The sequence below is a fragment of the Humulus lupulus genome, chromosome 1, assembly GCF_963169125.1.
Source record: "Humulus lupulus chromosome 1, drHumLupu1.1, whole genome shotgun sequence".
Taxonomy (NCBI): domain Eukaryota; kingdom Viridiplantae; phylum Streptophyta; class Magnoliopsida; order Rosales; family Cannabaceae; genus Humulus; species Humulus lupulus.
The window spans coordinates 239,517,548-239,523,509 of NC_084793.1; positions in this window are offsets into that span (position 1 = coordinate 239,517,548).

Here is a 5,962-nt window from a genome sequence, read left to right on the forward strand (position 1 = left end):
CCTCCTGGACCGTGTAGACGGATCGGACGGAGACGCTATAACAACTTCGTGCACTTCGTTGGTCTCCCCGGAGGGTGCCGATGCGCCCGTCGTCGCATGGAAACTTCAAGCATAAGTGGCGTATCGAGGTTATGGCCCCAACATCGATTAGGACCGGTCGTCCTAGGATGGCATTATACGCCGTGGGGCAGTCGACCACCACGAATGTGCAGTGCTTGAAGGCACAAGCGTCGTTGTCTCCTCTGAGGGTGACTGGAAGTTGAATTTTGCCTAAGGGCATGAGTGCATCCCCATTTAACCCCTGAAGCTGGATGGGGCATGGGATCAGATCTGTCTCGGTTAATCTGATCGCGTGGAAGACAGCTTTGAAGAGGATATTGACGGAGCTTCCATTATCGACTAGGATCCGTGACACCTTCTTATTGGCGATCTGGGCTTCCACGACGAGGGGATCGTTGTGGGGGAAGTGCACATGTTGGGCGTCATCTTCCGTGAAGGTGATGGGAAGATCCATCATTCGGGGACGCTGAGCAGGTGACTGAACCAAGGCGCACATCTCCCCGGTGTGTTCTAACTCCCTCAAGTACCTTTTCTGGGAGTTGCGGGTGCTTCCGGCAAGGTGCGGTCCTCCGGAAATGGTGGCCACGTGTCCGTCAACGGGTGGCGGAGCAAGGCCAGGCGGATATGGCTTTCCGGGTCCTGGAGTCAACATGGCAATGGGTGCTGGAGAGGTCGGAGCAGGAAGCGCTGGGAACTGAGATCCAGGAGCTTGGGGGTGACCGTCTCCAGGAGCGCTAGCGGTCCCCCTCTGTCCCGGAGAGTACGCAGCTCCGTGAACTACTCCCTGTCCGGGATAGATTATGGGTATCCTCACCCACTGACCGAGGTGTCCCGCTCTTGCCAGGGACTCGATCTCATCCTTCAGCTGAAGGCATTCGTTTTTGGTGTGCCCCACGTCTCCGTGGAACTCACACCTCTTATTGGAGTCTCGCGGACGCCTTCCTCCGTGAGACACTTTCGGGGGCTTCCGGTAGTTGACCATATTACAGGTCGCCCGATAGACGTTCTCTCGCGAGTCTATCAAACTGGTGTAATCCGTGAACTTGGGCTCATAGTTCTTCCGGGGTTTCTTTGAATGGTCCCCCCGGTTGGAGTTTTTTCCGCCTCGTTTATTCCGCGATTGGCTCAGATTTTGTTCTGGGCCTTCCGCTTACGGTTGCGACGGGCCGGGAGCGATACTACATCCGGTTGGTACAGCTCCGTACCCAGAGAAATGGGTGTGACTCGGTGTCTGAGAAGACGCGGAAGATCCATACACGCTTGGAGTGAACTGGGCTCCTGGAAGCGTGAGGGCTGGCGCGGGAGCTTGCGAAGCAAAGCTCGGTGCAGTCACGGAGGGCGTTGGAGCTGGGGGAACTCCAAAGGCCTGTTGGTAGGCATCTTCAAGGTTGATGATTCCTTGAGCTTTTGATATGAATTCGGACAGAGTTTCTGCTCGCCTCCTTTGCATTTCTCCCCATAGCAGGGAGCCGACGGTAAGCCCCGATTGAAGGGCGATCAGCTTCATGTCATCGCTGACCTTGGTCTTAGCAGCAGCTTCCATCATTCTTTGAATGAAAGCTTTGAGGCTCTCATTGGGTAGCTGCTTGATGTTGGTTAAAGAACCAACCTCCATGTCGTGGTCCTGGGCAGCAATGAACTGCCTCCTGAATGCGGACTGTAGCTCCTTCCAACTGTGGATGGATCCGGGAGATAATCTTTTCCACCAGTCTTCTGCGGACTTGGTAAAGGTGAGTGAGAAGCACATGCATTTGGCATCCTCACTGACGCGCGCCACTTGCATCATCTTGTTGTATTTAGCTAGATGGGTGCGCGGGTCTGTCCTCCCCTCATATAATTCTATGTGAGGCATTTTAAAGTTCTCCGGGAGGGGCGTTTCCGCGATCCTCCGAATACATGGTTCCGGGTCTTCTTCCTCAGAGTGTGACAGGGCCCCACTTTGCTTCCGGACCAGCTTGGTCAAGGCAGCGATCTGTTCCTCGAGCCTCTTTGTATCGCTCTCCGGGAGGTCACGTCTCCGGAGCTTGTCATTGAGATGATTTCGCAGGTCATCTCCGCGAGGCCGGGCCTTTTCTCCTTTGGCCTTTTCGTACTTGGCCTCCAACCTTTTCCTTAGGTCCACCGTGGACCAGCTATCTTCGGAGTGCGTGTCTGCAGCTCGACCGTCCTGGTTGATGGAATCACTGGGGCGGTTGTTCCTTCCCCTAGGTCTGGGTGCCTTAGCACCGGGCCCTTTAGGCACAGAGTGCCCCCTTGGGGCTGAAGGACGTCTGGGTTTAGAAGCTCCAGAGACCTTCTGCGCGCGGGGGGGGCAGTCGGCCTGGTGATTCACGCCTTTAGGAGGTGCAGGGGCGTTAGTGCGCACAGGCTCCCCAACTTTTTCTTTGTCCTTGTTAGGGGCGGCTTTGGATGGTCCAGCAGCGGCGGGATCCGGCATGGTGGCATCAGCACCACCTAAAACAGAGGCGTCCTCGTCCGAGTCGCCTAGATCTCCGAACTTACTTTGGAGGCGCTCCATCATGCGCTGCATTTTTCCGGAGACGCGCTCCTGCTCAGCGAGCTTGGCCTTAGTGGCCACCAGTTCTTCGGCTACTTGGACCAGTTCTGGATCCTTCTCGTAGTAGTAGCCGTCTTTGTAGTAACCGTCTCGGACATACTCTTCTTCGTTTTCTAAGTATGTCGTATCTTCAGTACTGACCCGATCCTGGCAGGATGTCGGGTCTTCACCTTGGTAGTCCGAGTCGTGGGTACTTTCTCCTTCGGTCTGGGCTGCCGAGGGATCGTTTTGTACCGCATCTTCCATCATAGTATCGGGGTTGACCTTAGCATTTTTGTCAACCGCGGATTTTCTCGTAGTCACCATCTTTTCAGTACGCAGAAAAAAGAGCTGACTAACAACTCCCTACAGCTCTCAATAAAAGCACCAAAATGTTTACCGAGTTTTTCGGAAACGAATACAAACAAAATAATAAAAAGATAAGAACTGTAGAAGTGCAGAAATATAAATAGACAAATAGGTTTTTTATGTGGTTCAGGCGTTAACGAGCCCTAGTCCACGAGTCGATGTTATTATACTTGTAGAGAACCTCACAAACTCACAGTGTTTCTCTCGAGTTCTTTAGAAGAAGACGAAGCTAGAGAGATTTTGGCAGAGTTCTTGCTATGTAATGTGTTCTCTCCCCCCTCTATTGCAAAATGAGGAGGTCTTTATAGCTAGAGTTTTTTATTAGGGTTTTACTCTGCCCCCATGAGTCTTAATTACACCAGCCATAAATAGGGGATACAATTACCGTAGTCGCCTGGCTACCAGGCTCTATGTGGGTATATTTACGTGAAAGTATGGGGAATGCACAAAGGCAGCTGTCTTTTCCAGGCTGTCAGCGGAACAGTAGGCGAAATGGTACTTTTAGGCATGCTGGGATGTGTGCGGCCTCGACCTGTCGGGCGTGTCAGGCGGGATCCTGTGTCAGGTGGATATCATTCCAACTATGCCTTCTCCATGACTCGACCGCTTGGTCTTCTTCCGTGCGAGACACGGAACTGTATCCGCGAAGGTAACCTGAAGAGCTTCTCCAGGAAGGACCTTCCCCGAAGGATATCCCTTCGGGAGTCCGGGAGAATTGACGAGCTTCCGCGTCGCGGTTGCTTGAAAGAGTATGCTGGACACTGAACGGGAGAGGCGAAGCCTTTCTGTCCATCCGCGAGCTCTGGTCACCTTTCGTGAAAGACTTTGATAATTCTGCTTCCCCGAGGCTATCCATTTAAACGCTATCCGGAAATCTAGATAACAACTACTGTAGCGTCCCAAATTTGCTAATAAGGCTTAGGGCCTTGATTAGCGTGCCTGGAGGGCAATAAGTGGTTTATTATGTTAATGTGTGAATTTGATGAGTATGTGATTAGAAATGCATGTTTAGGTGAATTAAATATACATGTGGGCCCCGTTTGGTTATTAGGGGCATGTTTTTAATTTTAGCCCATTGAGGGCACAAATGCAATATTTGTGATTATTGTGATTGACACCACGTGTGAGTGGTGATATATTTGGGATGCATGATCAGAGACAGTCCTAGGGAGCAGTTTGGCTAGAAAGTCACAACGGGGTCAAATGCTAGGGTTTTTCAGACTTTGTTGTCGACTGGGGAACTGGTAGTCTCTAGGAGATGGATTAGAGCATTGCTAGTAGAGTTAGACGGTAGGGAGTTTTCTGTTGATCTGATTGAGCTAGTGATGGATGACTTCAATATAATCCTAGGAATGGATTGGCTATCGAAGTATGGGGCGACGATTGACTGCAAGCGCAGAATGGTGACCTTTGAACCAGAAGGGGAGGTACCCTTTGTATTTGTGGGGACAGTTAGTGGACCCCGAGTACCTATGATTTCAGCACCGAAGGCTAGAGACCTGATGCAGGAAGGTTGCATAGGATTCTTAGCGAATATTGTGGATACCTCTAGGGTTGTGTTGGTTGGACCGGGTGAGACCAGACTTATTTCCAGCAGACGTACCAGGGTTGCCTCCGCAGTGGGAGATTAAGTTTGTTATAGAGTTGGCACCAGGAGCAGAGCCAGTATCTAGGACACCTTATAGAATGGCTCCGGCAGAGTTGAAGGAGTTGAAGATTCAGTTGCAGGAGTTACTGGGTTTGGGGTTTGTCAGACCGAGTTTATCACCATGGGGTGCTCCAGTGTTGTTTGTCAAGAAGAAGGATGGATCCCTTAGGATGTGTATTGACTACAGGGAGTTGAACAAGTTGACCGTTAAGAACAAGTACCCACTGCCTATGATTGACGATTTATTTGACCAGCTACAGGGAAAGATAATGTTTTCTAAGATTGATCTCCGGTCAGGTTACCATCAGTTAAGGATCAAAGAAGAGGACATACCAAAGACCGTTTTCTGTGCAAGATATGGACACTATGAATTCCTTGTTATGTTCTTTGGATTAACCAATGCCCCAACAACTTTTATGGACATGATGAATAGGGTTTTCAAGGACTACTTGGAAAAGTTTGTGATAGTATTTATCGGCGACATTCTGGTGTACTCTGAGTCAGAGAAAGAACATGAGCACCATCTATGTTTGGTATTGCAACGGTTGAGAGAGCATAGGTTATATGCTAAGTTCAGTAAGTGCGAGTTTTGGCTATCGCAAGTCACGTTTATGGGCCATATTGTTAGTGAGGAGGGGATTTTGGTTGTCCCAAGTAAGATTGAGGCAGTGTGACATTGGCCTAGACCGAACAGTGTTCCTGAAGTTAGGAGTTTTCTAGGATTAGAAGGGTATTATCGGCAGTTCGTTGAGGGGTTCTCCAGGATAGCCACATCGTTGAATGAATTGACGAGGAAGAAGACAAAGTATGTGTGGACAGACAGGTGTAAGAACAATTTCAAGGAACTGAAGCGACGACTGATCACCGCTCCAGTGCTGAGTCTGCTAACAGACAATGAGAAGTTTGTGGATTACTGTGACTCTTCTAGACAGGGTTTAGGGTGTGTTCTGATGCAAGCCGGAAAGGTGATAGCCTATGCGTCGAGATAGTTAAAGGAGTATGAGCAGAGATATCCCACTCATGATTTGGACTTGGCAGCGATGGTATTTGCACTTAAGGTTTGGAGACATTATCTGTATGGTCAGAAGTGCGAGATATACACCGACCATAAGATTTTGAAGTACTTCTTTACTTAGAAGGACTTGAATATGAGCCAGAGACGGTGGCTGGAACTGGTAAAGGATTATGATATCCTATACCATCCTGGAAGGGTAATGTAGTGGCTGATGCATTGAGTCAGAAGGGCTTAGGACAGTTGTTTAGTTCGAGACATATATCTCATAAGCTAGCCGAGGAAATGACTAGAGCGAGTATAGAGTTGGTGGTTGGTCGGTTAGCCAACATCACTC